This window comes from Hyperolius riggenbachi, chromosome 5, assembly GCF_040937935.1.
Source record: "Hyperolius riggenbachi isolate aHypRig1 chromosome 5, aHypRig1.pri, whole genome shotgun sequence".
NCBI classification, from domain to species: domain Eukaryota; kingdom Metazoa; phylum Chordata; class Amphibia; order Anura; family Hyperoliidae; genus Hyperolius; species Hyperolius riggenbachi.
Genome location: NC_090650.1, coordinates 404,545,079 through 404,557,283, shown reverse-complemented (window position 1 = coordinate 404,557,283; position 12,205 = coordinate 404,545,079). Strand labels below are relative to the sequence as shown.

The 12,205-nt window shown below is 46.0% G+C and overlaps 1 protein-coding gene across 1 annotated transcript in view; it reads left to right on the top strand.

The window, feature by feature from the left end:
• The window catches only part of CSMD3 (CUB and Sushi multiple domains 3), a 1,539,978-nt gene that overhangs the window by 1,232,751 nt on the left and 295,022 nt on the right, over positions 1–12,205 (top strand). The gene's annotated exons all lie outside the window — the stretch shown is intronic.

Below are 12,205 nucleotides of genomic sequence, written 5' to 3'. Positions count from 1 at the left end.
GTCTTATACGGCCATGGCACGCTTTGCGGACATTCAGCGGAAAAACAACTTACCGGTGAGACGCTTGATATGCGATAGCCTAACTCGCTGAAATTCCACCCAGCTCATGTTCTCTCGCCTGCTAGACCAGGAGAAAGCCATCACCCAGTACCTGTACAGCTACAGTAGAAGGACACAATCTTGGAAGATGGGGATGTTGCGGCCCAACAGCTGGACACTGATGCGAAATGCATGCAGGATCATGTGGCCATTTGAGGAGGTGACCAACCTGGTGAGTCGCGCTGAAGGCACCATCAGCAACTTGATCCCCTACGCTTACTTCCTGGAGCGTGCCGTGCGTAGAGTGGGGGATGAAGCTGTGGAGGAGCGGGAACAGCTACGGCAGGAGGATTCGTGGGAGCGATTTACATCCGAACCACATGTTTCCTCGACACCTGCGGCACCACAGAGGGGGAAGGAGGAGGAAGAAGAGGAGTCGTGTGGGGAAGGAGAGGAGTCAGACTCGGATGACGATTATGAGGAAGGTGTTTCTGTGGAGTAGGAAGAGGCGGCGGCGGCAGAAGACAACCGCATCAGCCATCACAGGGGGCTTCTGCTGCTCCATGTTCCCGTGGTATTGTTCGTGGCTGGGGGGAGGAAGAGGAGTTGCGTGACGTCACTATGGAAGAGCAAGAGGAGATGGAGAGTACGTCTGGATCCGACTTTGTGAAGATGGCCTCTTTCATGTTGTCCAGCCTGTTGAGGGACCCCCGTATCAAAAAACTCAAGGGGAATGACCTGTACTGGGTGGCCACGCTACTAGACCCTCGGTACAGGCACAAAGTGGCAGACCTGTTACCAACTCAACACAAGGCGGAAAGGATGCAGCACTTGCAGAAAAAGCTGTCAATGATGCTTTACAATGCATTTAAGGGTGTTGTGACAGTACAAAGCAATAAAGGTACAACTGGCAGTAATCCTTCTCCTCCTCACCAGTCCACGCAGGCAAGGACAAGACGCTCCAGCGATCTCGGGGTGATGTCGGACATGCGAACATTCTTTAGTCCAATGCCTCACAGTAGCCCTTCGGGATCCACCCTCCACCAACGCCTGGACCGGCAGGTAGTTGACTACCTGGCCTTAAGTGTGGATGTACACACTGCGACTGCGAGCAGCGAGGATGAACCCTTGCTCTACTGGTTGCGCATGCTTGACCTGTGGCCAGAGCTGTCCCAATTTGCCATACAACTTCTCTCTTGCCCTGCCGCAAGCGTCCTGTCAGAAAGGACCTTCAGTGCAGCTGGAGGCATTGTCACTGAGAAGAGAAGTCGCCTAAGTCATGACAGTGTTCAGTACCTGACCTTTATCAAAATGAATGGATCCCTGAGGGCTATTGCACGACGGAAGAATAAGTCAGTCCCCACACACAGCATCTCTGCCTGCAGGCCGCTTGACTGCCTTCTCCGCCACCACCACCAGGGTCCAGGACTCTAGGCGGATTCCAGAATTTTTAAGGCTGCTGCTAGCAGCGGCCGCTATACTAATTTTTCTGAGGCGTGCACATGCCTGCCTAATGTTTCTGGCTGAACTGCAGGCGGCTGCAACAAAAAAACAAAAAGCATGTACATGTGCCCATTCCCCTTCGTGATCATTACCTTGCCGCGGTGAAGGGGCTTGCGTATCACAATGAAGCAATGACAGCCGGCTATATGAGTGTCTCGGGTGGGGGTGGCACACCAAAGATAATAAGGTTGTTGTTTCATTGTGGTCAGACCAAATTTGATCAGCTGGACAGTCACTGTTCTGTCATTCAGCTACATCAGCCGGGCGACCATATGGGCTTGAAAAGCCCCCATCACCTGCACTCTCGTCATGGTGCGCACCAGTCCAGCACGGCCGTCACTACACAAATGGCTGTTTGCAGTCACTGCATACCTTTCACTGCATCTGTGACTGCACATTGTATTATACCTGGCAGTCAGTGCAGAACTTGCACTTCAATGGATGGCAGACTTGCCCTCCATAACGGATTCCCGTTAAAGGATTTAAAGTTGATTCATTACAATTAGGGCCTCAAAAGTCCTCCTGAGTCCTGTATTGTTATTTTTGGTCACTTCCTCGGGGCGGGCGTGCATGCCTGCCTGCTGCCCTCCTTGCCTGGATGTGTGGTGGTAGCCGTTCCTTAGGCTCCAACAGTGACAGTGGCTGGATAGAGTACTGGTTAAGGGCTCTGCCTTTGACATGGGAGACCAGGGTTCGAATCCTGGCTAGGTCAAGTACCTATTCAGTAAGGAGTTCAAGGCAAGACTCCCTAACATTGCAGGGTGGCCTCTTGAGCGCGTCCCAGTGGCTGCAGCTCTTGAGCGCTTTGAGTCCGACAGGAGAAAAGCGCTATACAAATGTTCAGATTATTATTATTAATATAACTCCAGAACGCAATACAACCATCTACAGTTTCAAACAATTTAAAAATACAACCATCTACATTTTAAAACAATTTAAAAATACAACCATCTGCAGTTTCAAATAATTTAAAAATACAACCATCTACAGTTTCAAACATTTGAAAAAAATGGCAAAAAACTTGCCCTTGCATTCTTGGCAAATGCTTTCGACTTGGTTTGTCTTCCGCTGAGTCAAGGGTCCATCTGACCACAGATGCCTGGTCTGCAAAGCACGGTCAGGGCAGCTACAGCATGGGTCTCAGCAGGCTCCCACTTCGGGCCGGAATCCAACCTTCATTCCCCGCCCATTACCCGTGGTGACAATGGCAGACTTGCCCTCCATAACGGATTCCCGTTAAAGGATTTAAAATGTATTCATTACAATTAGGGCCTCAAAAGTCCTCCTGAGTCCTGTATTGTTATTTTTGGTCACTACCTTGGGGCGGGCGGGCGTGCATGCCTGCCTGCTGCCCTCCTTGCCTGTGTAGCGGTAGCTGTTGCTCAGGCTCCACACCGGATTCCATCCCTCATTCCCTGGCCATTACCCGGGGTCACAAATGGCAGACTTGCCCGCCTCCATATGATTCTCGTGAAAGGAATGTGGTGTCATCTTTGCCCGCCATAACTGGTTCTCGATAAAGGATTTAAAGTACATTCATTCAAATACACAGCAGGGCCTTGAAAGTCCTCCTCCTGTATTGTTATTTTTGGTCGCTACCTCGGGGCGGGCGTGCATGCCTGCCTGCTGCCCTCCTTGGATGTGTAGTGGTAGCCGTTGCTCAGGCTCCACACCGGATTCAAACCCTCATTCCCCGGCCATTACCCGGGGTCACAATGCCAGACTTGCCCGCCTCCATAGGATTCTCATTGTAGCGGTACTGAACAAGTACACAGCAAGTAGAAAATGTAATTTAAAAACAAAACGTAAACTTTTTAACAATGCCATGGAAAGTTGAGAAGGCAGTCACACATTACCTGACATCACTGAGTGAGGAAGAGCAATCTCGCCATGTTGCGCAGTAGTCCAGCATGGCCGTCACTACACAAACAGCTGGTAACTTGCGGTGCGTTACACAGTTCGTTTGGTGCGTCAGTGTGAAGCAGTACTCTAATTACACTACCTGATTGATGTATACACATGCAAGATGTTTTAAAGCACGTTAGGCCTGCGATTTAGCATTCAATGTGATTTCTGCCCTTAAAATGCTGTTTTGTGTCACATCCAGATTTTTCCCCGGGACTTTTGGCGTGTATCCGACTCCGCCATGCCCCCCTCCAGGTGTTAGACCCCTTGAAACATCTTTTCCATCACTTTTGTGGCCAGCATAATTTTTCTATTTTTCAAAGTTCGCCTCCCCATTGAAGTCTATTGCGGTTCGAGAACTTTTCCGCGAACCGAACCTTACGCGGAAGTTCGCGAACCCGGTTCGCGAACCTAAAATCGGAGGTTCGGCCCACCACTAGTGCCGAGTGACAGTCAGACAGCAGAGGAGAAGACACTAGTGCACACTAACTGTCACACTGCTCACAGCACAGCAGTTCTGTAGAAAGCTAACACAGTAGTACTACTACTCTAACAACTTCTAGCACACTGACTGCAGTACTACTGTACTAACTACACAATAAAACAGTAATCCTATCCCCTAATCAATACCCTAACCTATATCTAAGGCTAATAGCTGCCCAGCAAGCAGCGGCTGGCCTAGTCTGTGCAAAGCACACACACAGACACATAGCAGCTGCCTGCAGCACACACTTTGATTGTCACACAAAAGACATCAAGCTAATTCACGATTTAACAATAGTGTAGTGATACTGAAGGGGTTAATCACTGAACAGCTTATTACTGGACAGCCCTTGGCCCAGCAGCACTGGAGCACACACTCTGACTGTCACACTATGAGATCAATCAAGCTAATTTACGATTTAACAATAGTGTAGTGATAGTAGTGAAAGGGGAACTAAAGAGAGAGGTATATGGAGGCTGCCATGTTTATTTCCGTTTAAGCAATACCAGTTGCCTGGCAGCCCTGCTGATCCTCTGCCTCTAATACTATTAGCCATAGCCCCTGAACAAGCATGCAGCAGATCAGGTGTTTCAGACTTTAAAGTCAGATCTGACAAGACTAGCTGCATGCTTGTTTCTGGTGTTATTCAGATACTACTGCAGAGAAATAGACCAGCAGGGCTGCCAGGCAACTGGTATTGATTAAAAGGAAATAAATATGGCAGCCTCTGTATATCTCTTACTTCAGTTCCCCTTGAAGGGGTTAATCATTGAACAGCTTTAGGTTTATTACTGTGTACAGCCCTTGGTAGACCACCAGCACTGGAGCATGTCTCTCAGTGAGCATTTAGCAAGCTAAGACGATATGGCTCATCATGGCAGCCCTCCTTATATACAGGGGGGCTGGCCAGTGTTCCTTTTTGTGATTGGATGCCAGGGTTTATGCTTGGAGCCCTCTGATTGGCTCAATGAGGTCAGGTGGGGCTGGCCAGGGTTCGCCTCTGTGATTGGTTGCTAGGGCTTTTGCTGGGAGCCCTCTGATTGGCTTCAGGACGTCATCTCCTTAGTTACAGTATTTCGGATCCGGATATCCGCAATATCCGCGGACAGGGATGCTCGGGTAGTGATTTTTATTACCCGCCCAGATCCGGATCCGGGTACCCAGATATCCGGATCCGGGTATCCGGATCCGACCTTGCGGATATCCGGATACGATCCGGATATCCGACCAAATTACCCGCGGGTACCCGACCTATTCGGGTATCCGGATAGAAAACCCGGAAGTGCCCTTTAAATAGCTTTAAAATGGTTCTTAGGGTAAATAGTGTAGTGAAGGTGTTTAGCACTCAAAGCTTTAGGTTTATCACTGTATACAGCACTTGCTAAGCCAGCACTGTGAGCAAGTCTGTCAGTGACCAGCCAGCCACACAAGCAAGGACGATCTGTCTCATCATGCCAGCCCTCCTTGCTATACAGAGGAGCTGGCCAGGGTTCCCTTCTGTGATTGGGTGCCAGGACTTAGGCTGGGAGGCCTCTGATTGGCTCAATGAGGTCAGGTGGGGCTGGCCGGGGTTCCCCTCTGTGATTGGTTGCTAGGGCTTCTGCTGGGAGCCCTCTGATTGGCAGAATGAAATCATCTCCTTACTAGTTACACTATCCGGATCGGGATATCTGGACGGATACCCACAGGTATCCGGATTATGCAGCTAGCTATCCAAATAGAATCCGGATAGTGCTATCCAGATAGTGGCCCAGGTATCCGGATCCGGATCCGACCCGGATAGCGGAAAAATGGTCGGATACCTGGATTTACCCGGGTACCCGGATCCGGATGAGCATCCCCGTCCGCGGATATCCGTGTTATGCACACAAATATCCGCAGATAGCTATCCAGATTTTTTTTAAAAATCCGGAATCCGAATCCGAGTCGGATAGTGTAAAAAAAGTTTGGATATCCGGAATCCGGATGAGCATCCCTGGCTACAACGCCATGTGTCCAATAATTCAATACAGCAATTCAATCATTCAGATCACCAAATCCAATTTTCCAGGGACAGCCCTTGGGGTACACTCAAGAAGCAGTGATAAAATTGCTGTGTGAAGGCAGCGCATAGCAATATTACCAGTACTTACACAAATAACGTAACACGTGTTGCCCAAATAGCACAACCCACATTATGTATAAAACGCATGCATTGGTAATTTAGCACATTATGAAAATGGAGTAATGTACTTTATATTAGCAACTCAAGTTGTGTACATAAAGTGGGTTGTGCTACTTGAGCAATGAGCAGTGCATTATTTGCATAAACGTTGGTAAAATTGCTATGCGTTACCTGCGCACCATAATTTGACTGCTGCCTACTGTGGGAGAGTGGTGTACTGCAAGTAGAGGACCAGAAATGGTGTATTTATGGTTATTTCAACTAGGTTTCATATACTTATTTTTAGATATTTAAGCCGTAAAAATGCAAGCAACAGAATCTGGATGAACATTTCTCCCAAATTCTGCCCAGACAAATTTAAAGAAAAAAAAAAAAAAACTTAAAGTTCCAACCCCTTTCAATTCTTTCCAAACAGAAAGTAAGAGGTATATGGAGGCTGACATGTTTATTTACTTCTAAACAATACCTGTTGCCCGTCTTCCTGCTCATCTCTTTGGCATCAGTAGTACCTGAATCACACACCTGAAGCAAGCATGCGGCAAATGCAATCAAACTTAAAGGAAACCTGAACTGAAAAACAATAATCAAAATAAACATGCACACGTCATACTTACCTCCCATTTAGTCTACTCATCAATCTCTTTCTCCTCTTCTGCACCCTGTTTACCCACTGTAATCAATGGAATTCTCTGTCCTCCATTTTGAAAATGGCCACTACCCCATAACACCTTCTTGGTCAGCACACTGTCACACTGCCATAGGCAAACAAGGAAATGACCTTGCTCATCAGTCCTTTGTCTCTTTTCAGTTATAACTGACAGCAACTGATACAGTATATAACTGACAGCAAACGATATATTGCAGTTCTGACAAAAGGATGTCAGAACTGGAAGACATCATTGTAATGCTGGGAATACATGGTCAGATAGTTGCGCCGGATCGAGCCGCTGGTGCCTGGATCGATCCCCGCTCATCCCCACTCCTTATCTTCCGCTCGTTTTCTGCCCATTGTCCGCCCGCGGGTATCGAGCGGGGAATCGAGCGCCTCGCTAATCGGACCTGTCGGAAATGATCAATTGAGCCATCAGCGGCTCGATTTATAAGAAACTATCTGACCATGTATTCCCAGCACATGAAGAAGAAAATGGTGAGCTTCTGAGAGGAACTACAGTTAGGTAAGTATGTAATATTTACTTACAGGAACATCATGTGTTTATTTTAAATAATATTATTCAAATTCACTTTGAGTCAAACATCAGATCCGCATGCTTGTTCAGGGATTACGGCTAAAAGTCTAAGAGGCAGAGCAATAGCAGGACTGCCAGGCAATCTGCACTGTTTCAAAGAAAATAAATATGGTAGCCTCCATATCCCTCTCACTTTAGGTGTCAAAGGACAGCGCTCAAGGCTGCACCTGATATGAAAACTAACAGAGGCATGCAGAGCCCCACTGAGGCTAAATACATGTCTTGGATGCAAAACAGTTGCAAATGATGTACTAATTCTAATCTAAAATTTTGAATGTAGATTTGAAGCAATGGGCTTGATTCACAAAGCGTGCTAACCTACTTAGCACGCCTAAAGTAATTTAGGCGTGATAACCTTTGTACTAGTAGGTTAGCACCGTTTTCAGGAATAAAACTCGGGCGCAAAGTCCGGTGCGCGCAGAAAGTTGCATAGGGTTTAATGGGTGCATAAAACTATACGCGCACTAAACTTTTTTGCGCGCAGGAATTTCGTGCGAGTTTGTTTTTATCACACCTAAACTGAGTTTAGGCGTGATAAAGGGCTTTCACCAGCGTGCTAACAATTTGCACCGCTTTGTAAATCAAGCCCAATGAATGCAGCTAGCCACTAGTATACTTAATGGGTGTGCATGCTCTGCATGCCTCTGTTAGTTTTCATTTCAGGAGCAGCCTTGAGCGCTGTCATTTGTCTGTCTTCCTGCTTGATGAAATGTGTATAACATTTATGATTAGCAACACAAGGAATGTTATGTTTTTATTGCTAGACTAGTGTTAGGTCTTCCCCGAGAGGGTCCGTCATCGCCGTAGGGAAGTCTATTCGGTAATAATCTGTGCACACATTATTTACTGAAGTTAACACCCTCCTTTGCCTGTTTTGAGTGCTAAATGTGTAATATTGTCCAGTTCCTGGAGCTCTGCACATCCATGCAGATAGATCATTCAGGTATAACGTCTGTTTTAAAAAAATAGACCGCGCAAAACAAATCTTCAAATGCTGAACTGGTCAACCTTGGCAAGAACTGACTTAGTTCTCAGAAGTGACTCAGCCATAGGAACACAGGATACCCTGACTTGTGCAATTAATGCATATGAAGCGTTACCTCAGAGGAAGTTGGGCTCTGGAGGCACACAGGAAATAAACTAATTAAAATATGCTAAATATATTCTACTGATTAAAATGCACAGATATCTCCAGAGCGCAGCTTGGAAAGTCTTTACCTTTATTTGCAGATAATGAAATGTTATCAGGAAAAAAACATGACGTTAACCAAACCCTAATGCTTTCTATTACAGCTGTTATTTATGCATACAGTATCATTATCTGAGCGATCGGGGTGTTAACATCAAGCAAAGATTACCTGTTACTGATTAGGCTGAGTTGCTTAGTGACTATGCAGATGGTACAGGACTCGTAGCGATTGTCCGGGGAGAGATTCTGCTTTAGAAGGAGATAAATGAGCAAATAGAAGACAAGTTCCCCAATATGAATTTAAATGTGTGGCTAAAGAAGCATGTATAGTTTTAGGTTCAGATGGACAGCTGCTGGGGGGCTTCTTTAGATGATGCTAAACTCTTTTCTGCTTTTGCACCAGTTCCAGGGTTTTGTTAACGCGTCGTGTTTTGAGCCCCTAGGAAGTATTGGAACCTCAAATGCAGCATCTCGGAAAATTCAATCAACAGCATTATGTGCGCAACTATTGGCCATTATTTATTATTATTATTAGTTTTATTATTTAGCGTTTATATAGTGCCAACATCTTCCACAGCGCACTGTACAGAGTATATTGTCTGGTCACTAAATGTCCCTCAGAGGGGTTCACAGTCTAATCCCTACCACAGTCATATGTCTATCTATATATCGTGTAGTGTGTGTAGTGTAGTCTAGGGCCAATTTAGGGGGAACCACATTGACTTATCTGTATGTTTTTGGGATGTGGGAGGAAACTGGAGTGCCCAGAGGAATACCACGCAGACACAGGGAGAACATACAAACTCTGTGCAGATAGTGCCCTGCAGGGATGAGTAGAAACTACGCCAGTGCGAATTTACGCATCGTAGTTCGCATCTACGCATCGTAGTTCGTAGGTGATGTTTCAAAACTACGCTTAAGAATAAGAATTTACGCGTAGCGAAGTACTGTTACGCGTAGCTTACGCCCACTATGCATAGTTAACATGTGTATTGTGTAGTGAACTACGAATGCGTTACTCGCGTTTGTGATTGCGATTGTATGCTTACAAATTTACGCATTGGAAAAGGGAATATACACATAGAAGAGTTCCCGGTATAAGCATTTACTATGGAATTAATGCATACAATTTTCTGCATACGGGCATAAGCATCCGCATACAGTATAGTTGGCTGACTACGACCATCCCTGGTGCCCTGGCTTTACCATTGCCAGTAAATGCATTGAGATGAATGCAAACAGAATATGAAACTTATGTCTTCAAAGCTCCCAGGAGGCAAGAATTGTACATTATTTATGCTTACTGGGAAAAATCCTGATGACTCTGGTTCTTCACTGCATAAGGCTAGGTCCACACCAGACAGCAACCACAACATGGATGGTTATAGCTGATCCAAAGTACAGTCTACTGTGTCCATTCATTATTTTTTGGGAGTCTATTGTAATGGCCATGTCATAGATAGCATGCTATCCAGTGTCTGGAAAACTTTCAAGACAGGGCTTTGCATTCCACCACCGCAACGGACAGAACATACAACAGACACAGTGGACATGTCAAATAATGTTTGAGTGGACCATATAATTAGCATTTGTATAATAGAGAACAGTCCCTTCGGCCCTCTAGTTTGAACCTAGCCTAGCTGAATACTCAACACGCCTGCCACAAGTCCTACCATAAAGCCGCTTTAAATTCATATCTTACGCTCATGAAGTCTTAAACAGCCTTGAGCAGATGTCTTCATGTTGGATTACATAGCTCTGTACCATAAAGAATCGTGATGAGCACCTGGTTTACAAGGGTATAATGGAACAATTTGCAAATCCCACTTACTATGGTGAATTTATTGCATTACGCACGTTTCAGACCATCAAAAGCCCAACATTGTTCCAAACACTATGTAATCAGCCCTATAGACCTATAATAAAAAAAGCTTACTCTATGAATAGTGTGTGTTTTTAAGGAGGTAAGTGTGCCTCTTTATTTTATTCTCTTTACTGTTTTAAAGGAAAACTGAAGTGAAAGGTTTGATAAGGCTGCTCTAATTACTTCCTTTTAAACTATACCATTTGCCCTTCCTGCTGATCTTACTTAAAAACAAGTGTACACCAATATTGTCAGAACAATCTAATTTGTATGCTTGTTCAGGGTCTCTTATCATTGATTTATAAGCCGCCAACACATTCTGTGTCACTGTACAAAGTAAGAAATGAACATGGGGTTCATAATAGTATAGACAATGGTGTAAACCAACACACAAAATACATAATTGGTGACAAAATACAAAAACGATACAAAATACAGAATACAAGATACAGAATTGGTAATGACAGTGATTAAAGTAACATGATGAATAAAATTTAAAATGATTTCCAAGATATAAAAGAGGGAGAGAGCCCTGCCCTTGCAAGCTTACAATCTAAAGTAGACTAGGCTACATGTATTAGTGGCAGAGGCAGAGCCGGGAGAAGGCCCTCCAGCACCCAAGGCTGAGACACCAAAGTGCGCCCCTCCATCCCTCCCACCCCAGCCATCACACACTGATTGCTATTAGACTAAGAGGCATCCCGAGGCCCCCAACACCCCCCAACACCTTAATCTCTAGTTATCTGTCGTGCAGTCACTGCCGTGTATCCCCCTTTCTTATTTCTCTCTGCTTCAAACACAATAATAGAATGATAGCTTAGTGAGTTGTTCACTCCCTCCTACACTGAATCTGGAGCCTCTCTCGCCTTTGCCTCGGATCAGCCCTGGGCAGAGGATCAGCAGGACAGCCAGGAAACTGGTATTGCTTAAAAATAAATAAATATGTGTCCTTCTAACTTCAGGTTCCTTTTAAATGTTTTATCATTGTTTGAGCACCTCTTATAGTTCATTACCTTAACCTCTTGCCGACCGCGTCACGCCGATGGGCGTGGCCGCGGCGGCAGCCCCAGGACCGCCTAACGCCAATTGGCGTAAAGTCCTGGGGCTCTGTTTTGAATGAGATTGCGCGCACGCTGCGCGCGCATCTCATTCTCGAAGGGCGGAGCTCCGCCCCCTCTTCAGTCTCCGAGCGGCTATTGCCCCTCGGGAGACAGTCAGACAGCATGTTCGCCGTCTATTTACCCGTACAGCGCTGCGATCGGCAGCAGCGCTGTACTGGGGACAGCCGTGTGACACGGCTGTCCCCCTGGGACACTGAAGAGCGATCGGCTCTCATAGGCAGAAGCCTATGACAGCCGATCGCCACAATTGGCTGGCTGTGGAGAGGGAGGGAGGGAGGGAGGGAATATTTTTAAAGTAACACACTTTTTTTAATAAAAACAACAACAAAAATATTTGCACCAAAAAAATAAACAATCTGGGGGCAATCAGACCCCACCAACAGAGAGCTCTGTTGGTGGGGAGAAAAGGGGGGGGGGGATCACTTGTGTGCTGTGTTGTGCGGATCTGCAGCTTAGTCTTAAAGCTGCAGTGGCACATTTTGCTAAAAATGGCCTGGTCACTAGGAGGGTTTAGCCCTGCAGTCCTCAATCGGTTAAACTTCTAGTCCTTTGGGAGTGCCTAAAAAAAACCTCTACTTGGATCTGTTGTATTTGGATGTTTCAGAGTTGCCTAGCAACAGCCTGTTTCACTGCCACACCCCCTCCCACAAGGCCATCATGAAGTTGTTACTTTGGACTTTGCGGTCTGT